Raw genomic sequence first — 23,609 nt, 5'->3', positions numbered from 1 at the left:
GAGGTTGCATAGTAGCTCTATTATTCAGAGATAGATCTAGATTATACTTCCTTTCTGTTTTCTTAGCACCGTAATTTGTGGAATGTTGATAACCAAAGAAATTAATCATGGAAATAAAAATCAGGGGGAGATGGGAGGGATGTCCAAAGTAAAATGTGACTGGGGTAAAAATATAACAGTAAAATAAATCCAGTTGGACTAAAAACACTTTGTTTATTTGCTTTGATTTTACCATCTAAGGTTTATATGCTTTCACTTCAACCTATAAATTCTTCTGACTATTAACTGGAGCAAAAAATAGAAAGAAAAACAGAAAACAAAAATATAGAAAAAAAAATCCAGAATAAGTTCACTCATTGTCCTTTTGTGATTACTCCATTCATTTTGATTTGGCCTTATTCGCGACAAAAAAATCTTGTTAAATAATATTTATTTTCTTGTCACCAAAACAAACTTATCCCAAAAACTGATTTACAAGCTGGGCTCAGAAAAATAACCTCTACCTGCTATGTGCCAGAAGATTGTTCGTTAGCATCAGTATTTTACTTGTACTATCTTTTACATTATTCGATATAGAATGTTTTGTATGTGTGTGTGTGTTTTCTTTGGTTATTCTTTATTTTTTACTCCATTTTCGAATTCTTGTGTGTTCTTTTGGTTAATAGAGATATTGATTGATTACGCTGTATATCTTCTTTTCTATTATAACTGGCTTTTCTTTGAAAAGGTAAGTGCATACCTACTGCCGGTGCATGTAGACTTACCTTATCTCTTAACACCGTTAAAATACAATTAAACCTGTAATTTCTAGTCAGGGTTTCAAGTAATTTCAAGTACAATATTCAAGATTTAGGAACCAGCATGGAGACTCACCGTTTTGTCAATAACAAAATTAAGCATTTAATGTTTGTAGGTCTTTCAGTAGAAATTAAAACTACATTTATTTACTAAAATAAAATCCTAATTTCAAATTGGGGTTTTAAGTTAAACTCATGGATTGTAGAATAGACTGAATGAAAACAAATAAAAATGAAAAAGCAAAGAAGATGAAAAATTAACTGGTTTTTAAAGGATCTTAAATAATCTTTCCAGCATTCATGGAATTGTTACTTATGGCGTGAACGTTCCAGTCCTACTATATATTTGAAACGATGCTTCAACATATTTCTGACTTAATACAACATAAATCAGGAGGTCCTAAAGTCCTAAAGGTCCTTAAGTTCAGAAAAAGTCAAAATGCGGGTGAAGTAGGGAAGCTCAATCTTTAAATGGAGGATTAGCTTCTTAATAAATCAACTGAAATAATTTGAAAACTGCTACAAATCATGTAAATATTAACGATTAATTTGTTGAAGTGTCCTCTTTGCAAATTTTATTTTTAAACATATTTATCACTGGAATAGTTTTTCGTATATTCCAGTTGTAATTTTATTATTTTTATTAGATATCAGATTCTACAAAAAACTTTTGCACAATAGGACAGGGCGAAGGACATGAAGGTGCATAGAGATTGATCTCTGCTTGATAGTTAACGAGAACTACCATAGTTTGATCTAAGCTGCAGCAGCACACTACAGGGTTCGGAATTCGATTCCTTTGACTACATTATGCGGAAAAGTCTCGATAATAGCCCAAGCCATAAGAAGATGGTAAAGAACTATTGCAATTCAGTTATAACTGGACCCTGGATAAATACGGACCTCTGGTCAGTTTGACGACGAGGAATAAGAATCTTGTCATACATGAACCTCACTTTTAACTCCACGTTAGCATAAATTCAAGATTTGTGTTTCGTGTCAAAAATTGACTATTCATGACCGCTATTTTTTGGATGACTTTCAAATAAACTAACATTTATTCGAGAAATCCGAAGAGTTTGGGGTTGGTGGAATCTGGATCGTTAGTATGACAGTGTTAAAGTAAAGATTATGACTTACATAAACGATTTGGGAAGTTTGTCTGACTCGTCTTTGAGGACTTTAAGTAAGTTTGCTCCAGATGATGCTTCAATTCTAGATTCTATTGACCTCGATCACTAGCTTGATGTTAATTTTACCGCTTAGTGGGGATAAAGTGGGTGGCTCCTCTGAAAGAAACAAATTAAAATGATTCAAAAAAGCATATATTCCAGAAATCAATTACTTTTTTTTGTTAATAATTAATTTTAAATGATAATCAATTATATCAATTTAATAGCTTGTAATTGTTGGTTAATTATGATTAACAATAACTGATTGTTTAATCAATTAAATTTGTTCCAAGACAACAAAAAACACAAAACTAGAAGTACTTTGTAATACTATAAGTGCCAAAAAGACTACAATATAAGCTCTTTTTATGTACAATAAGTGTTTTAGGGACTAAGATTGGTACTGTTTACCCTCTCAGAAAACATATGCTTTTATGAGGATTTCTGGCTGAAGGGCTTTGAGACGGAAATCAGCACCGCCGGTTCGGACCTTAAGGGTCTAGTGCCGCATCCTTTACTTTTTTATGATTCAATATCTTGAAGAATCACCCTACCCATCCATTATAATTTTTTTAGCATGTGCGGCTAAACTTATGGCCTTAGCCGTGTGTGGCCAAACTATCTAGAACTGGTCTTGCCAGTATTTGTATAGTTTGGATGAAAGAACCGAATAAACAACAAAAAACCATAGGTCGACACGTGCTTTTCCGATTATCGAAGAGAGAGCATGTATCTTTTCTTATTTTGTACCTGAGATACTCAGGTATAAAGAAACTAACATCAATAGAAAGTGTAAATATCGCTTTTTGATTGAACAGAGCAGAATTCTATTTTTATTCTTCAGAAAATGGTAGTCTCTAAAAATTTTACACAATAACTGCTTAGAAAACATCAAACATCAGCTCAAAAGAAGTCTCATTTGAATAATTTTACATCTTTGGGTGTCACCTGTTGTGCTAACTGCCTTGACTGTAAACCTTGACGACATAGGATACATGTTAGTTATGCTGTACGTACATTGAATAGACATCACTTTGCTTAACAGTTTTTAAGAGATTAACGCTTTGTTTATTTTGATCTTGTCTCTGGTTAGCTTTTCAAACTGTTGTCCCAATAAGATCCCCTATCAATTTTTATCCCTGAGGAGCTAAGAAAATTTGCTAATAGGCCCTTTGTCTTTAAAGCTGTCAGCCAAAGCTGAGAACTCTCAAAAATATTTTTAAGGTATTAAATCCCCGTAATAATTTTAAGATTTATGTATTTAAGAATTGAATTATCAGTAATCACAATTAATTACATATTATATTTATTTTTCAAGACAAAGGATAAAACACAATTATTAGAATTTTGTATGACCGATAGTGTCAAGCAGACAAGAAAATCAACCACCTTCGGTTCCTCTAAAAGCAGTGACGTGAATTCAGAGAAATTCAGCTGGACGTCAGTAAAATGTTTATCGATATCCAGTGGGAGGGGGTAAATCTTTCTGATTTTTTTCTCAAAGCAAATTTCTTAAAAATTACGTTGGTCAAAGAAAATAGCCGCAAAAACGCCATATTCAAAAATCTAGGGGGGATACAAAAAACAGAGGGCAAAGGCCATCAACTGAAACCACTGTATGAAAAAAAATGAATTTAGTGCTTTGACAAAATTTAGAATAGAATTTTCGTTAATTATAATTAGTTCCTAATTTTGTGCCGAGGAAAACGATAACCCACAATTATGAGCGCTTTGTATCTCTACAAATGCAGAAGAGACTACAATGTTAGCCCCTTTTATATTTGATAACCATTGTACAGGTTAATTATCGTGTATTCTTTCATTTTATGCTGAAAGTAAAGCCTAATAATTAAATATAACTGAGTTCTAAATAAAAACCAAATGTTGAATCTGTCTGGATATTTTAGCAGCATCTATAGAGTCTGAAAATTAGATGACTCTGCCAACTATTCTCTTTTCATGAACAAAAAGTTAAGTCAGTATTTCGATCTAAAAATCAATCCGGTAAGATTTTTCATATTTCATCATATAGAGCTTTTAGTCAGACCTAAGGATACTTATCTTTTTCCTCTGGACATATTTCTCAAAAACTTAAGTTTATTCTAAGGACTGTGATAAGACATACAAGTAAAGCAAATAGTCAATGTAAATGTAAATATTCATTGTAAAGCACTTCTGGATAAGTAAGTTTGCTGATTTGAGCATATCCATGTAGTGAAAATTAGTCATTGAGTACATTAAGATAAAAATTTGGGGAAATCGGTTTGTATGATCAAAGTAATTTGCTTTGACAGTAAAATTGGTTCTAATGCTTCATTAACAAAAACTTGTCCTGGTTCATTTAAACTAAAAAGTATTTTTCATTTGTAAGGTGACATAAATCGTACCTGGGTTATCTATCTATTTAGTTAAATGTTATTTCACTTAAGTTTCCATGTTTTGTTATAAACAGTTTGGCTGATGTCTACCTTATTTTGTGAATGTAACTCAAGCGGTTACATAAAGATTACATACCTTTTGATAAATAGTTTTGTTAAAATACAAAGGTAAGGAAAGTCCTATCTTTAAAAAAATACGTTGGTTAAGCCTTTGTTAAAATTTTGAAATCGGTTTGGGCTTCAGCACAGCAATACATTCGAAGTGTTTACTGCTATATGTAGGCAAACCAGGCAGAATATTTAACGAGACGCCTAACGTCATTCATAAAAAAAAATCAGAGGGGGGGGGGAAGTTCCTACCTATAATTTTTGCTCCCCTCTATACTTTAACAATATATCTTTGAAAAATTTTAATGGAACAAATGAACAACTAACCTCCCTCCCCCAGATTTAAAAAGAAAGAATGTTTCTTTTTTTTTTCAGAAAAAAACTCCCGCTCCCCCTTTCCTTAATTTTCCTAAATTAAAATTCCAGTTCGAAGATCTCCCTTAATACAGCCTCAACTAAAATATTCAATTTGGATAAAATTATAAATGTCGTAATTCAGTACCATCTAATTGTTTATTATGCAAATTAAAATGTTATTCATGCTAAGCAGAAGAGATTTAGTTCTGATGTTTTCAATTTCTATTTTGTTTTAAAATATCGAACAGTAACCTTCTTAAAAAGTGTAATCAATAAATCAAACTGCAACCCCATCCTTAAACATGAAATGAATAGGAAATAAAACTTCTATTTTCATAAAATCTGTTTAAAGAACTATCTTAAACATTTTGGTTCTACAAACACACTTAAAAACATTTGAAAACTCGTGATTATGAATTTTAGGCTTGAATACCTCGACCCTGACTTTTACCGACACGACGTCTAGTCCTTCTTTAAAAGAAAATTTCTTAGCCCTCTCAAATACAAAACTTACGACGTGAGAAGATGAAGAAAAAAAAATCTGAGTCTAGTCAAGTAAGGTGGACCATGAAAAAGAACTCATTGACAACGTCCGATAAGTAAATTAAAAATAACAAAAATAATTTGCTTAATGGCAAATGCCTATGAAAAAAATGCCCTAAAAAATGTCAACAAGAATTGTTAATTAAGACTCCTCCTCCATGAAGAAATTTCCTATAATGGTAATTAGTATTAATGAATTAAGATTACCAGTTAGGTATCTGTTTTCCATTATTGATTTCGCTTAGCTTTAAAATGTAATAAGAACTTTCATATACAAGCTTAATTTTTGCTGGTGCACGCCTTTTAAAAAACCTTGTATCTTTTTTTATTCGGTAAATGTGGAAAATCATAAAAAAATGTAATAATGGCAATAATAACTGATCAGAATTTTCCTTTTTTTAACTGCCTTAACAATTCTATGAAAAGTTTGATTGGCTTGAATTAGCACTAGCAATTCTCTGTATTAGTAAAATCTTGTTGTGAATCGGGTAATACATTGACTTCCCTTTTCCCAAAGGGAGTTAGACCTCTCCTAAAATAAATACTGGATATAAGACCGTGTGTCGTATTACTTTGTGTGATCACTGAATATATATAAAATAAAGAATAAAAACTAAGTGGACTTTCTGATTTACAGTCAGTTAGGATCATTTTAATCTGATCTTTATTGTTTTAATTTCTTCTCCTTTGAGGTTTCAGTATCTGTAAATAATAACAGATATTTGATTTGTGTAATTTAATAATTAATTTAAAGATTTAATACTAGATAGAACAAGAATAGAAGCTAGAGTAGGGAAAAAAAAACCATATTTTAAGTCTAAATCATTTATATATGGAAATTTAGATAGATAATATCAACTTACTTTTACATTTGACATTTCTTACATCAAGGATAGAGCGACCTATAAACATTGGAGCAGCAAGGGCAGTGGTTAAAAGACTACCAGATCCTCCTTCCTTGTCTTGATCTTTCATCACCAAAGCTTAAGCCTTTGCAACGTTGATTGGAAGAGTCTGCGTGCCCACAACGTTGGCTGCCTAAAATAATCAGATATTTAAGAGCTACGACTCTTCTTACCATATTTACTACAAATGCTTACCATTCCCTTTTTTACCATACCATGTTCATACCATGTCTTACCATTGCTCCGTCTTCTTGCCGTATTTACTGTAAAAATTAAAACATCTATTTCACAGCCCATTAATAGAAAGTAAACTGGAATTAGCAATTAAATCTACTATAAACCTATTAAGTGTTTTTAATTTTCGCAATGTAATTAAGCTTATTTTAGTTGAATTAGGAATAATGAAAGAGGGCAGCTTTCCTGCCCGTCTTGTACCTCCCACCTCAGTATAGAATGTTATATTTAAAAAGCCTATTCCTAAAATTCCTTAAAAGCCCGGGGTAACTAACTAGTGTCGGACCAGTTATACCTCCCCTTTATTTCAAGACCCAAAACCCCCCTCTTCCCAAAGTATTAGCATTTTGCTCACTGGACTAACGCCCCATTTTCGCTTTAAAATAATATGAGGAGATTAAATCTGTGGAGCCTTAAAATAATAATATGAAGAAAGTAAATCAGTTAGCCCTTCGAAGGGCTAATATACAGCTTCAAATTTAAGGCGCCAAAAAAATGAAAAACTTATCGAGCTTTTTTGATATTCCATATACTGACAACTAGTCAATGGACTTATGGTGGGGACGCAAAATCCACGGATAACTTTATTAAAAATAAGTATATTTTTAAGAGTTAAGATTCGTTTATTTTCTTTCTGAGTTACCCAGTCCAACAAGAAACAATTCCGTAAGTCTAATGGTGGAGATTTAAAATCAATGAAAAAGGTCCAAGTTGTCTTATAAAACACGACCCGATTGTAAAATATACCTTAAAATTTTGTCCACTACAAATGGTCCGACTGAACTAAGTTTTACATTAGTCTTGATTTCCAATAACAACATTAGATTGCGGAACTGCAATTCCATCAAATACACCCCTCCTCCACACCACAAGACATATAACAAACAGGTGGGCATGTTGCACCTTATCCAAGTAGAAATTATGCATGAACTTTGAATATGTGTGTCCAAAGACAGAATACGGGCCCTTGGACCTCCACGCCCTACCTTAGGCCAATCCTTAAGCAGAAAGGAGACTTATAGTACCTGGTGTGGAGGAATATCACAAATAAACTTTCATTTTGAGTGATTGGATGACCACAGTAGATTTATGTTCCCTCCCAGTCCCCTAATCAACAAATCCTTAGCAAAAGGTAGACTTTTTTTGAGTTGGAAATATGAAATTATTTTTAACCTGTAGTTTTAGAGGGCCAACGTTATCCCTCCAACCCCTCCCCTCCTTTTACCACTTAAGCTGAAAAATAGACACGTGTTGCTTATTTGAACAAAAACCATGAACAAATTTTCAATATTTACGAATGAAAGTGGAAGATGACACATTTTCCACTCTCCTTCACTCTTACAGCAATGTGTATTGTTGATAAGGTAGTCGAAACAAAAAGTTTTCAAGGTAGCTTGAAACGAAAAGCTTAGAATTTATTCCCCATTTTACCAAAGTCTGAAAAGGAGGAGAACAAATTCTATTCCATGGTATAGAGAATGCCTTTAGTTCATTTGGGTATAAATATGCTTTTGGAGATGTTTACCCTAAATATTTTTTAACAAAAAAGACAGGACTGAGTACTTTAATTAGACTAGAAACTAGAGCTAGTTTTGTAGAAAAATTAACAATGTTACTAAGCGATTCAAAATTCAGTTGAAACTCTCTCACCCTTGTAATTAGACTACTTATACCCAAGAGATCACTGCTATACCACTTGTCGCGCTATTTTTTACGTTTTTCTAAAAACTTTGCAAAGAGTTTTTATACTCTTAATGCTGTGTTTGTTTTTAATTTCGTTTTGGCATGTAAATTTTCAAAATCCATAGTTCTTCTCAGTTTACGCGTGCCTTTAGTAAAAGTCACATAGAACACAAATATAGAAAGCTAATGTGAGAATGGAAACCTATGCCAGTTTTACAAGAATAATTGCCAATGCCATCTAGTACAACTCTGTCAAATGTTTCACCAGTGCTACAGGCTTTTAAAAAAGCTCAGCTAAGTACTGTTATGCAGCTTATGGTGCTCTGTATCCAAATTTAGGTGAAGCCATGTCAAAATACAAAATGAATTCTTCTTCCTACTTTTCCCATGCTCTTTAGTAAAAGCCACATACAATACAAGTGTAGAAAGCTAGTGAGAAAATGACAAATTATACCAGTTTTACAAGAATAATTGCGAATGCCATCTAGTAGCCTACGACTCTGTCAAATGTTTCGCCAGTGTTTCAGGCTTTTAAAAAGCTCAGCTAAGTACTGTTATACAGCTTATGGTGCTTTGTGTCCATTTTTAGGTGAAGCCATGTTAAATTGCAAAATAGTTGTTCTTCCTACTTTCACCATGCTTTTTAGTAAAAAGCCACTTCCAATACAAGTATAGAAAACTAATGTGAGAATAGAAACTTAAGCCAGTTTTACAAGAATAATTGCCAATGCCATCTAGTACGACTCTGTCAAATGTTTCGCCAGTGCTTCAGGCTTTTAAAAAGCTCAGCTAAGTACTGCTATACAGCTTATGGTGCTTTGTGTCCATTTTTAGGTGAAGCCATGTTAAATTGCAAAATAGTTGTTCTTCCTACTTTCACCATGCTTTTTAGTAAAAAGCCACTTCCAATACAAGTATAGAAAACTAATGTGAGAATAGAAACTTAAGCCAGTTTTACAAGAATAATTGCCAATGCCATCTAGTACGACTCTGTCAAATGTTTCGCCAGTGCTTCAGGCTTTTAAAAAGCTCAGCTAAGTACTGTTATACAGCTTATGGTGCTTTGTGTCCATTTTTAGGTGAAGCCATGTTAAATTGCAAAATAGTTGTTCTTCCTACTTTCACCATGCTTTTTAGTAAAAAGCCACTTCCAATACAAGTATAGAAAACTAATGTGAGAATAGAAACTTAAGCCAGTTTTACAAGAATAATTGCCAATGCCATCTAGTACGACTCTGTCAAATGTTTCGCCAGTGCTTCAGGCTTTTAAAAAGCTCAGCTAAGTACTGCTATACAGCTTATGGTGCTTTGTGTCCATTTTTAGGTGAAGCCATGTTAAATTGCAAAATAGTTGTTCTTCCTACTTTCACCATGCTGTTTAGTAAAAAGCCACTTCCAATACAAGTATAGAAAACTAATGTGAGAATAGAAACTTAATCTAGTTTTACAAGAATAATTGCCAATGCCATCTAGTACGACTCTGTCAAATGTTTCGCCAGTGCTTCAGGCTTTTAAAAAGCTCAGCTAAGTACTGTTATACAGCTTATGGTGCTTTGTGTCCATTTTTAGGTGAAGCCATGTTAAATTGCAAAATAGTTGTTCTTCCTACTTTCACCATGCTTTTTAGTAAAAAGCCACTTCCAATACAAGTATAGAAAACTAATGTGAGAATAGAAACTTAAGCCAGTTTTACAAGAATAATTGCCAATGCCATCTAGTACGACTCTGTCAAATGTTTCGCCAGTGCTTCAGGCTTTTAAAAAGCTCAGCTAAGTACTGCTATACAGCTTATGGTGCTTTGTGTCCATTTTTAGGTGAAGCCATGTTAAATTGCAAAATAGTTGTTCTTCCTACTTTCACCATGCTTTTTAGTAAAAAGCCACTTCCAATACAAGTATAGAAAACTAATGTGAGAATAGAAACTTAAGCCAGTTTTACAAGAATAATTGCCAATGCCATCTAGTACGACTCTGTCAAATGTTTCGCCAGTGCTTCAGGCTTTTAAAAAGCTCAGCTAAGTACTGTTATACAGCTTATGGTGCTTTGTGTCCATTTTTAGGTGAAGCCATGTTAAATTGCAAAATAGTTGTTCTTCCTACTTTCACCATGCTTTTTAGTAAAAAGCCACTTCCAATACAAGTATAGAAAACTAATGTGAGAATAGAAACTTAAGCCAGTTTTACAAGAATAATTGCCAATGCCATCTAGTACGACTCTGTCAAATGTTTCGCCAGTGCTTCAGGCTTTTAAAAAGCTCAGCTAAGTACTGCTATACAGCTTATGGTGCTTTGTGTCCATTTTTAGGTGAAGCCATGTTAAATTGCAAAATAGTTGTTCTTCCTACTTTCACCATGCTTTTTAGTAAAAAGCCACTTCCAATACAAGTATAGAAAACTAATGTGAGAATAGAAACTTAATCTAGTTTTACAAGAATAATTGCCAATGCCATCTAGTACGACTCTGTCAAATGTTTCGCCAGTGCTTCAGGCTTTTAAAAAGCTCAGCTAAGTACTGTTATACAGCTTATGGTGCTTTGTGTCCATTTCTAGGTGAAGCCATGTTAAATTGCAAAATAATTGTTCTTCCTACTTTCACCATGCTTTTTAGTAAAAAGCCACTTCCAATACAAGTATAGAAAACTAATGTGAGAATAGAAACTTAAGCCAGTTTTACAAGAATAATTGCCAATGCCATCTAGTACGACTCTGTCAAATGTTTTGCCAGTGCTTCAGGCTTTTAAAAATGCTCAGCTAAGTACTATTATGCAGGTTAGTCCTGTGGTGGCGTAGTGGATTTGACCTTAGCTTGGTAATATGGGACCCAGAGATCGAATCTGGCTGCAGAAATGCGCTGCAGGGCCGACGCAGGGACCATAGTAGTTAAGAAGCGTCGTTAAATCTTAAATAAAATTATGCAGCTTATGGTGTTTTGTGTCCAAATTTAGGTGATCCCATGTTTAACTGCCAAAGTAATTGTTCTTCCTACGTTCACCATACTCTTTAGTAAATGCTACGTAAAATAAGACTATCTGGAAACAAAGAAATCTGGAAACAAAGGAGGAAATCTGGAGACAAAGGAGGACAGATTTTATATCTGTAAGAAAAAAAAAAAAAAAAAAATTGTTTTTACATTAAGGTTTATGATCCCTGTTCCGATTTCCCATGTTAAATTTCTGGAAGCTTCTATTTCTTTGTACTTCACCACAAGATTAAGATAGAGATACCATTCGATAGCGAAGACTGTGTTCTTGAAAATCTCAATCTTAGATTTTTTTTTAGTTTTCCTTATTTTTTTTTATCTTTCAAAAACCTTGTAAATACTTTTGAAAAGTAGGGTCTCATTAAAAATCTTGTATATCTTTATTTTCGATCAAAATAAAACAATATACACACCGTTGTATTCAGAACTTCCTGATCTATTTACTTGCGTGGTTAAAATTACAATATTGCTTAAATTTGTCTTAAAAACGCAGTTTAAAGTTCTATAAAAAACAGAAAATTGAGAATATTCAAGGAATCCGAGAGGGCGCACAAGTGCTGAATTTGGGTTTATCGTCAGGAGATTCAATGCAGTGGGTGGTTTTGGGGAGAGAACACATATGATTGGGTGTTACTCATCAGAGCTGTAAACTGCCTGTTGATATCTCTGGGTCGTATCTAATATTGTAAAGAAGTTTCTTTACATTGTATCTAATATTGTTCTATGAGAAGATAATGGGTAATAAGAAAGCAGCAGCGTTAAATAAAAGGAGAAAGTTGGGACAGTTCCGAAGGCAAGTTAATTTCCTCCTCTATTGTTTTATAATTATGTACGTAGTATAATTTTATTATTCAGTCTATCCTGTTAAAGGTAAATCCAATGTTAATAATAATTCCTTGCTGTTCATGCTAAAGATTTTTAGAAAAAGCTTCTTATTCGAATAAACATCCCTTATGTTCCAGGATTCGTTCTTTAGAATAGGAACAAAAAGTTAAACTTAGCGTGAAGAGCAAGCCTAAGATAAGGATTTTATTAAACACCAACTTTTGTTTATCTTATATTTTTATGTTGCTCCTTATTTTCAGTTTAAAAAACTCCTTTTTTTAATTAATTTCTTGTCATTTTTCCAAATATTGTTAAGAAATTTGCCACCTCTTTTTCAAGGGGCTTCCTTGGAGCACCCCCCCTCGTATTAAAACCCCTATTAGAGAAAGTTCCTACTGTATAAAATTCTCCCCTGTAAATTTTAATAACTATTCTTTTTTGCTACATTCGAGCATTTTGCACAAGAAAATCTTTTTATGTCACAGACTTGTGTATTTCCATAGAATAAGGCTACTTTCTTAAACGGTTAGAACAGTTTTACATAGAACAGTGTTATTCATACGAGAGGATACTCTAATGTACTTACTCTATTGATCATGTGCGTGATTAGTTCGAAAAACTGCTGAGCAATGCCAATGGCAGGCCTAATAAATTATTTTAGATAAATTTAGACCAATTGATAGTTCTTTCAGGCAATTAAATAAAAAAAAAGTTTTTCCAACTGAAGGTAAGGAGCGACATTAAAACTTAAAAAGAACAGAAATTATTCCGTATATGAAAGGGGCTGTTCCCTCCTCAGCGCCCCACTCTTTACGCTAAAGTTTTTTACTGTTTTAAAAAGTAGAGTTGCGAGAAAGAGAACTTAAAAAAAAAACTTAAGCGTAAAGAGCTAGGTGTTGAGGAGGGAACAGCCCCTTTCATATACGGAATAATTTCTGTTCTTTTTAAGTTTTAATGTCGCTCCTTACTTTCAGTTGGAAAAACTTTTTTATTTAATTGCCTGAAGAGGGGAAAACCCCTTTCATTCACGGAATAGTTTCTGTTCGTTTTAAGTTTTCTTAAAACTTAACCTTACTTGCAGTTAAAAAAAAATGTTTGTTAATTTAATTCGGAATGTTTTTGCGTTAATACATGTTTTGACATGGATACTTTTAAAAAAAGGGGTGGGGGCGGCCTAGTTGCCCTCCAATTGTGGTTACTTAAAAATACAACTAGAACTGTTTTTTTTTTCGAACGTTTTTATTAGTAATAATATACGCAACTTGCGAATTAACTAAATTAACGAACTTCTATTTTGGTATATTTTTCTTACGTATATGAGGAGGCTCGCCCAATCTTCAATACCTTTGTCTTAACACTAAAGCTCGAATTTCATCCCAATTCTTGAATAATAACCCCTGAATCACAAAGACCTCGATATAAATAGTACTTTAGGTTAGAGAGCAAGTTATTGTGGAGGAGACGAGCCCCCTTATATACATAATATTTTCTGTTCGTTTTAAGTTTTAATGCTGCTCCTTAATTCCAGCCGAAAACATTTTTTTTTATCTATTTTTACCTTATTTTTTTAACAATGCTAGAAAATCCTGCCACCCCTCTCTCTTAATGGAAATTTTATTCCCTCATGATACATTCTTCCTTGGAAAGATCCGACCCACCCCAACCCCACTGTGAAAAATTCCCCTGAAAAGACGGCTGTACCCTTTGCAATAACAATTACTATATGTAAACAATCGTCAAAGTTTGTAACTTGCAGCCTCTCCCCCCTGGGCCTGTGTGGGATTGAGTCGTTCCCAAAGACATAGTTATTAGGTTTTTGAATATGCTTAACAAAATGGCTATCTCAAAATTTTGACCCGTTGACTTTGTGAAACCAATGAGCGGGGAAGGGGGTCTAGGGGCCCTCTGATTTTTTCGGTCACTTAAAAAGGGCACTAGAAATTTTTATTTTCTTTAGAATGAGCCCTCTTGCAATATTCTAGGCCTATTTGGTCGATACGATCACCCCTGGAAAAACAAAAATAAACATGCACCCGTGATCTGTCTTCTGGCAAAAATACGAAATTCCACATTTTTGTATATGTGAGCTAGTAACTTCTACAACAGGGTTGTCTGAAATGCTGAATCTCATGGTGTGATTTTCGTTAAGATTCTATGATTCTACTTTTTAGGGAGTTTTGTCAGGCTCGGTAACTTTTGATGAGTATAACTAAACTTGATGAAACTTATATATTTGAAATCAGATTCTTTTGATGTAACTATTGGTATCGAAATTCCGTTTCGGTTTTAAGGTTTTAAATTCCGGCTTTAAGGAGTTTCGGTTACCATTGAGCCGGGTCGCTCCTTATTACAGTTTGTTACCACGAACTGTTTGATACTCATTTTGTTTTACAGATATAATAAATGGGACAATATTCCCAAAACTGACATTTCAGTAAAAAGAGGACTATATGGTCAATTAGACAGCGATGGTCAGCAAAAACTAGATCAGATTATAGCCGTGCAACAAGAAGCATCTTTTCATGGTTTAAAGGTCATTGAAGGGCCAGGAAAACTTAGTGAAGATGAAGGATTTAAAGAACTACTTAATGAAAATTTCATTGTCACAATAAAAAAAACAATAATTCTTATAGAAATAAAACATATGCTCTTTTGTTAACCCTGCTGATATGCTTATTTTATCTCGAGTATTAGGTACAGTCTATTTCTACCAATTCTTCTTATAATTATTCTGGTTATAATTATATATAATTATTCTGGTTATAATTATATATATTTCTACACATTCGCCAGACTCTGTTTAACCCGGTTACATAAGAATGATATTGATCACTTCCCAATCTATGTACGAGTATTCATTACAAAATAAAATTACATACGGTAATTCCACGTGTTGCTATAAGGATTTCAGTTTTTCAGGATTAAACTTAGGAGGGACAGTGTCATTTTTCAGAATTAACCCTCTCCCCAAACTCCCCCAAAGGGAGCGGATCTGTTCCCGTTATGCGAATCACGTATCCAAGACTTTTCTTTATTTTTCCCACCAAGTTCCATCCCGATCTCTCCGTTCTAAGCGTTTTCCAAGATTTTTCCAAGACAAAAGCTAATCACGTATCTAGGGCTTGTGCTTATTTCCCCCTCCAAGTTTCATCCCGATCCCTCCACTGAAAGCATTTTCCAAGATTTTAGGTCCCCCCAACTCCGCCAAATGTCACCGGATCCGGTCAGATTTGAAATAAGAGCTTTGAGACACGATATCCTTCCAAAAATCAAATTTCATTAAGATCCGATCATTCCTTCGTAAATTAAAAATACCTCATTTTTTTCTATTTTTTCAGAATTAACCCTCCCCCCGAACTCCCCCAAAGAGAGCAGATCCGTTCCCGTTATGCGAATCACATATCTAAGACTTATTTTTATTTTCCCCGCCAAGTTCTATCCCGATCCCTCCACTCCAAGCGTTTTCCAAGATTTCTCCCCCCCCCCAACTCCCTCCAGTGTCACTGGATCCGGTAAGATTTAAAAGAAGTGCTCTGAGACACGATATCCTTCAAAACATCAAATTTTAATAAGATCCGATCATTCCTTCATAAGTTAAAAATACCTCATTTTGTAGATACCAAGTACTTAGTATCTACAGTGTCACTTGATAGATACCAAGTGCCATATAAAAGTAGAAAAACAATAAATTTTAAAATGCACTCTATGCATGTCGTCACAGTTTCATAAAAATGGGCATTTTGTGCTAGAGAATTACGGTGCTCATTTGCTCTTCACCCGTCGATAACCAAGCTTTGCAAGATGCAGACGAATATATTACTATTTCTCTGCTGAAGGACATATTGGAACATATGGACATTTCCAACTGTAAGTTTAAGAGAAAAAAAAAATCTCTTGCCATTATCTAACTAAATACCGCTGACGGAAATTTTGTCGTAAATTCTAATCAGAAGAAAACTCTGTGTAAAAATATCAATCTTCGAAGCTTTAGACAAAAATTAATTTCATTGGTTTATTTAGGCCCGCCTTACATTTTGCTTTTGACCAATAAGGAAAATGGGGTGAAATTTTAAAAAGTTCAATCAGTACTTCCTAGCGGAATTTGTTTGTCTTGAGACAAAGGTATAATAAACCTTAAGTAAGTTAGCTGAGGTAAAGAAGGACTTTAGACATAATGGCTTTGTTTATTTTGGATTAACAAAGCTACTCGACTAATCATGTCCTTGCGTCGACCCTGCAGTATGTTGCTACACCCGAGTTTGTATTTGGGGGTTTCGGTATTACCATTCTAAAATCAAATCCACTGCACCACCATATAACCCATAATTGTTAGATAGGTCACAGTTTGAAATACAAAGAGCTATGGATTGACTAACCTTAGGTTTTAGTTGACAAAATTGAATATTAGGCAAATCTACATGGTATAAAAATAAGTAATGCTATTTTTAATGATACTGCTCAGTTGATCTTGAAAGGAATTCATACTTGAAACTTTGACAATTTTATTTTAATGTCGACTTTCAGTGACAAAAATATGCAATGTTCTCCTAACTTCATTTTTACACTTCCTTAATTTAATTAGCTTTTTTTAATTAATATTTTTTTTTCACGTTTGAGCTTGCTCATAAATTGAACACAATAGAAGAGATCAAAGTTTTCACAAACTTGGCCGGGTTTTCAGCAAGGAAACTCACCAAAACTGGGAAACGCGCAATTAATATTGTCATAATTTGGAAAGAAAACAAGGGTAAGGCTAACAAATTTGGTGAGAACTATTTGGTTTAATTGAAACTTCCTGTTTATAGATTTAGAAAAATTGAAATTCCAACGTCTTGCTAATTAAAGAGGATTTAAGTTAGTACATGGCATATATGCCTAACTTAAAAACATTCTGAACTAAGAAACAGAAACTTCTATGGAAGTAAATGTGTCTCTGCTTGTGATCCATAGTATCTAGAATCACTAGCTTAGGAGCACAGTATTTTTAGGGAAAAAAGGAACGGATTGACTTTGGGCTTTTCGAAGTTTTTTCAAAACACTGACAAAAAAGTTTACCTCAATTGCTAAAGTGGTTGCAACAGTAGTACCGAAACCTCCATCGTCATTTTGCTTTCCTTTTAAATACGCAATCTGTCGGGTATTAATACCATTGATAAGCTGGAAAAGAAAAACCATTAAAGAAACCTATTTAATCATATACATAATTAAAAACTTCTGTATCATATCTCAATACTGTGCTTCTTGCAAATCGAATGATTATTTAAACCGAAACTGATACCATCTTTTTTTTTCTTTAAGTCTACAGTGTAAGGCTGAATATACCTATTTTCCGTAAAGTGTTACATAAATAGATTATTTGAACACATGCCAGGTCAAATATCCTCACTTAATAATCGTTCAATTTCAGCTTCGATCTCATTGAATTTTTTTTCTCTAGGTCGAGTTTAAAATTAAATAGGCTTGAACATACTGTCTGTGCTCAAAAGTAAAAGTCGGCAAAGAATGTTTTTATTAAAATATAATTCTTAAACAGTTATAATTCTCACAAAAATTATATATTAAAATGCATTGCGTAAGAAAATTTAAATAGTTGTAGGACAAGAGGTGTAGTTAAATGAAAACTACATCAAATTACATCAAGCTACTATCGACATAAAGACAAAATTTTACATATTTCCAAGATAGATAAGATTTTGTTTTTTGGGGGTTATTATGTCGGACATCCCTGGCGGATTCAATTGAAAAGACCTTTTTGTTGTGGAACCAAAATATTTGGTTTTTTTTCTTAATCAACTATCTTAATTAAAAGTTATTCAAAAATAAAGGCAAGGCTTCTTAGATAATGAATAATTAGCTCTTTTTCTGCTCACTAGGCCCCAATTCAATGCAGAAAGTCTTAAGAGTGATGATCATTCCAAATATACACATTTTAGACATGCAGAGCAAGATTCTAGTCCTCCTAAGGAATTCTAACCTCCACTCTTCCTTTTGTTTAATATGTGGTTCACACTATTTGAGCTTAATATATGATTTGGAGTTTTGAAACACACAAATACTCATGAAGTATCCTGTTCAGGTATGGCAATTAGGTGAGGGGTCTTATGTAAAGCGTGCGCAAATATTGTGATATGAAAATATATTCACAACTGGTGTTTTTGTGATAAATTAAAACACAAGTTGTTTCACCATGTGTATTCCATATTTTTCTCTCATTTGCCATGTTTGAGAAATAAACAGAGAGCTTGATCAGTTTTTGCTTCATAAATACCTGAAGTTTCTTTTGGACTTACCTCCATGCGAAAGAATTATACTTGTGTCTGTCGATCTATTGTATGAGTATGGAAACCTAGAATGTATCTATTCTCATCCAAGTTTAAGACAGTTGCTAGAGATATATATATATATATATATATATATATATATATATATATATATATATATATATATATATATATATATATATATATTATATGTATATGTATATATATATATATATATTATATTATATATATATATACATATTATATGTATATATATATATATATATATATATATATATATATATATATATATATATATATATATATATATATATATATATATATATATATATATATATATATATATATATATATATATATAATATACGCATAGTGTTTGCTTTTTGGTTGGTTTTCCTTTACTCAGCTTAGTATTTTTTTTTAAAGCTTCAATAGATTATTATTTTTTATAGAAATCTGAATATTTAGAAATAAAATATTTGTAACCCGATGTTTTTTTTTGTGGTGTCTTATAGCGTTAGATTGTTTTCTTCAAAAAGGTAACGAAACATCGCCCGGTCCTTGAAGCACTTTCTGTCTTGTACGTTTAGAGGCAGTTCCGTTTGACCTAGAGCTGTTAACCTCGAAGCGACATAATCTTTTAGTTCAAGCAAGCATTTTAGCTTGATACTACCTTGAATAGATCGAAAATAATGCTTCTATATCGGTATGGATAGTTATTAAAAGCATCGCTGCGATAGTATATATAACGCTACAAAATATTGCCTATCTCTAATTCTACTAATACTCATCAGTTATTGGTTAACAGTGTGGACAAAAGAATGCCTAACTAGACAATGTTCTTATTATGGAACACAACCTAGGTAGGAAACCTTCTTTCTTTGTTTTTCAAGTCGTCTGGGTCTTGTAAATCTTATTAGTTATAATATTACTTTTACTTATATAGAATCTGTAATTGAAAAAATAATTATTATGACTTTCAGAATTATTCTAAACAGATATTATATCATGACAAGTTTTAAAACTGATTTTTAGGAAGCCCTTCACTCTATAATTATCATCTAAAACTATTCCATATACTACATTTTATTTTTAAATTTGCAACTTATTAATAAATATAAAACATCAAACGTGTGTACTAGAAGTAGAAGAGATAAAACAAGTATTTACACTATAGATGATAATACTACCAAAACCAAAAAGATGGTTATTTTTCCAAAATAATGTGGCAAAAAGCTTGCTTCAATATTATTAGTGTATGTCTGTGGCGTATTTTTGTAAGCTAGTCCCATTCCTCAGGCATACGCCAGAATGAAGAGTCAATAATTCCACCTTTTGAAAACCTGATTGGCTGCCGTATGATATATCAATCCCATGAAAAGAACAAAAAGTCTTAATTCCACCCTATTGGTTCTCATCTGGCAAATCTTATGCCATTAAACGGACTTTCAGTTACATTAAAGAATTTCAGTTACAGTATTTTTTTTTCCAAGTGAACTCTCTGTTTTTCAGTCAAGGTTCACAAATGTTTCGCAAAAGCAGGTATTTTATAGTATTTATTTAATTTTAAATATAACCCTGGGAGCCAAAATATTTTTTTTTGACTTTTAGCTGACTTTTGACTTAATGACTTGTAGCTGATTTTTTTTTCTATTCATTTCTGAATAAAAAAAAGAAAAATGTTGAATTCTTTCTTTTTACATTTTAGGGAGAAATAGAGTTATTTCAGTGTCCCGAATAAAGCTGTAACACGTGGGAGAGAAAAATAAATCTTTATGGTCAGTTCGATCAGTATTATGGGGGAAAATACTGGGCTTGGAATTCTTATACTTTGCTTTTTAAGGTTAAGGTTCAATCGGATTCATTGTAATGTTTCCTGTAGAGATTTGAATTGCAGACAATTCGCCACTTCTGCTGTCTATAACTATTGCAGAAAGTGCCATTGGTCCAGCATAAACCAATTAAACTTGGAAGAAGAAAAAAATCACTGAGCAACTTACAAAAATCACTTAGCTGATCAGTTTTTGGTAACTTAATTTTCACTGTTTCCTGATTTAAGCGTTATTTCGCTGGTCAATATAAAGCAAGTTATTGGGAACTCACGCTGATCAACTAGGGGTTCCTACTGCTGCGAGTTTCCGAGCAATGGCCTCCTTGGGATTCACGGGTCTCTTATAAATTGAGCACGAATAAGATGAGGGACTCACTTTAAAGTTTGATTCTTTCTCCTTCACTTGATCACCCTAAATGTCACCTAGATCACTTAAGCGCGCATCAATGCTGCAATCTCTCCTTTTTGGAACGCTATCATTGAATTCTTTTTTTAACCTGTCAATGGGCATTGGATCTTTTAGGCTAAAACTCGAATTCAGAATCACCATCTGTCATGACAAGTCACCTTATCAAAAGTTGCTAAATAATTGAGCTGTCAATAAATATTTCCATTGTAAAAAAAAATTATTACAACTAAAAGATAAATTATTTTCAAATTATCGTTGTAATTAAACACTAGTCTTTGGAAAACATTTTTCCACGTAAGTATTATTCATAAAACGGGTTTCAAAGTATTAATTTTCAAAATTTTGTTCTAGTAGTTTTGGAACATTTGTATTGTGCATACTTCAAGTATAATTTGCCAGAACAAAACATATATTACGCTTACAAATGTGAACACTCCAAGATAAATTGTTAGTAACAGCCACGGACAAATTAGGGACAACCTACCTGTTGATTTGAATTTATGTAGCTTGTTCCCTTCATTCTCTTTCTATTTTTTTTTCTGATGTACTATGCCTAAGTGTCTGTATATCTGGCTATAATCATAAAAATTAGTATTAAACAAAATTTTGTTGGGTATTTTAAGACACAGAAATGAGGTTATTTACACGTCTAAATTAGACCCTTAAGTCTGTCGAATAGCTCCATCTTCAAAATATTGGTTGTTCTTTTAGCTTTGACTCGGCCCAACTTGACAAAATAATAGTTCTAGTAACTAAAACTTTAAAAATACTTATCAGAAAAAAAACTGTCAAGTGAAAAAGAATCGCCATTTGGAGTTGATTCAAGAATGATAATGATGATTTTGACTAATTTTAATAGTAAAATGTTAGATTGAATATGAGAATATTGAAAGGTCTTAATTCCGTCAAAATTTTGTCAAATTAAATGAAAACTTTGCATTTGGAATGGTAGAAAACCCCTTGTAAGAGAATTACAGTTCACCATCTCGAACAATAAGAAAAATTACTTTAGCTTGGGGATGATCATGCCAAATCAATGATCGTTGAATGTTGGGAGAGGGCTCATTTCAAAGTTGATCCCTATGTGTAGTGCCTTTTAAGTAGCAATTGCGTCAATGAACCAAATAAAATTTACCTTGTTATCAGGCTGCTGTGACTTGATACATTGCATTGCCAAGACTGTCAAACTAGATCCTTCTATGCAAAAATTGCAGTTCTTTACTTGGCTTCATATCGTTGTTGATTTTTACAACAGCAGAATTTGGAACTTGGATGCCGGCATTGCAAAGAGCTAGTGGAACAGCAACGGTTTGAGCAGCGTGACTGAAACAAAAGAATATCTTAAATGCATGAAATATAAATAATCAGATTTTTTTTCGAATAATTTACTTCAACTCAACTAAATTATTTCTTCAACTAACACTTGTTATTTTTTTAAATTTCCCAATAACCATTAAAGCCCAAGCTGGTTAAGTCTTGATAATAATTTGTCTTATTAGACGATGAGATACGCTTTTAAAACTGATTACTAGAATTCAAAATGCTTCATATGAGATTTTCGACATTTCGAAGGTGGGCCCTGCCACGCCCATGCATAGATGTCTGTTTCCAGATTATGGGAGGGGGGTCAGTATTCAAGTGAGAGATAATACATTAAAAAAAATACACAATAATTAAGTCTTGTGGAAATTACGGTCATTACAGTAAGGCCTGTCAAAATCTTAAAATTTATCATCTAATAATAAATTAATTTTATTTGATTAGATTCAATATCATAAATTTAATAAGACGATCAAGATAGGTCATGAGTTTGAGAAAAGTCATTTAGAGCCCTTTAGAAAAATCATATGAGTGACGTCGGATTTATGAGCACATGTCAGGAGCATAAATTACTTCATTTTCCCCCTAAGAGTGGTCGTAGGCCTATAGTCTTTAATTTCTATAACGCACGCAGAATTACAAAAGATGACAAATGACTCTGAACAGCTAAAGAAAAAGGCATGGAAGAAGAAATTGTGAAAATAACATTAAATTCAAAAACAAAATGTTACGCAATAAAATTTGCTGTTAGAAGACAAAACAAAATTACAACGTAATGAACGAATATCTCAGTTTAACGTGTGTGAGAATGTGAATGATAAACAAGAAGGATTTAGTTTTACGCCACAATTACTTAATTAATTGAAATTTCTAATTTTTACCCTAAAATTAAGAAGTGTTATTTTAACGTTTGTAAATATGCAAAGGAAACAGAAAATTAATCCACGCTTGAATATCTTACCACTCTGGAACGGAAAACAGGTACTTTGGCGTCAGTGAAGGATAAACAGGAAAGAGGAAATAAATTAGCGCAAGAAAAACAAGAACCAAGAGCTCATATGGCACTTGTGACGAGGCAAGAAGAGCTAAGAGCCAAGAGCTCATATGGTATGAGCTCTAACAAAATTCCAAGAATCAATAGATTGATTTAAAAGGAAAATCAGAGGCTTAATGCCGGTCGGGATTTAAAATAAGACCTCTCAGTCACGAAGTCCTTCTAAGTATCAAAATTCTTTAAGACCCGATCACCCACTCGTAAGTTATAAATACCTAATTTTTCCTCTCCTATTAGCCCCCCGTTGGTCAAATCTGGGAAACAACTTTATCAGGTCAATTTGTGCAGCTCCCTGACACGCCTACCAATTTACATCATCCTAGCACGTCCAGAAGCACCAAACTCACCAAATCCCTGAACCCCTCCCCCAAACTCCCCCAAAGAGAGCGAATCCGGTACGGTTACGTCAATCACACGTATCAAGGACATTTGCTTATTCTATCCACCAAGCTTGATGCCGATTCCTCCACTCCAAGTGTTTTCCAAGATTTCCCCCTCCAACTTCCCCCAATGTCAAAAGATCTGGTCGGGATTTGAAATAAGAGCTCTGAGACATGAATTCCTTCTAAATATCAACTTTCATTAAGATCCGATCACCTATTCGTAAGATAAATATACCCCAATTTTCACGTTTTCCAAGAATTCCGGTTTCCCCCTCCAACTCCCCCCAATGTCACAGGATCTAATCAGAATTTAAAATTAGAGCTTTAAAGCATAAGATCCTTCTAAATAT

General features: G+C 33.2%; 1 protein-coding gene and 2 long non-coding RNA genes across 4 annotated transcripts in view; 1 reads left to right on the top strand and 2 right to left on the bottom strand.

Moving 5' to 3' along the window:
* The window catches only part of LOC136042725 (uncharacterized), a 171,046-nt gene that overhangs the window by 74,645 nt on the left and 72,792 nt on the right, over positions 1-23,609 (bottom strand). The gene's annotated exons all lie outside the window — the stretch shown is intronic.
* On the bottom strand, positions 1,958-21,739 carry LOC136042734 (uncharacterized). Its single transcript, XR_010621404.1, has 4 exons — positions 21,638-21,739; positions 17,037-17,138; positions 6,219-6,393; positions 1,958-2,086 (listed from the first exon to the last, which is right to left on the bottom strand). It is a non-coding gene; the product is annotated as an uncharacterized LOC136042734 (long non-coding RNA).
* Positions 11,490-14,640, top strand: LOC136042730 (uncharacterized). Its single transcript, XR_010621403.1, has 2 exons — positions 11,490-11,949; positions 14,376-14,640. It is a non-coding gene; the product is annotated as an uncharacterized LOC136042730 (long non-coding RNA).

This window comes from Artemia franciscana, unplaced genomic scaffold, assembly GCF_032884065.1.
Source record: "Artemia franciscana unplaced genomic scaffold, ASM3288406v1 Scaffold_188, whole genome shotgun sequence".
Classification (NCBI taxonomy): Eukaryota; Metazoa; Arthropoda; class Branchiopoda; order Anostraca; family Artemiidae; genus Artemia; species Artemia franciscana.
Note: the sequence above shows the minus strand (reverse complement) of the source record. Positions and strands in the feature narration are given on the sequence as shown.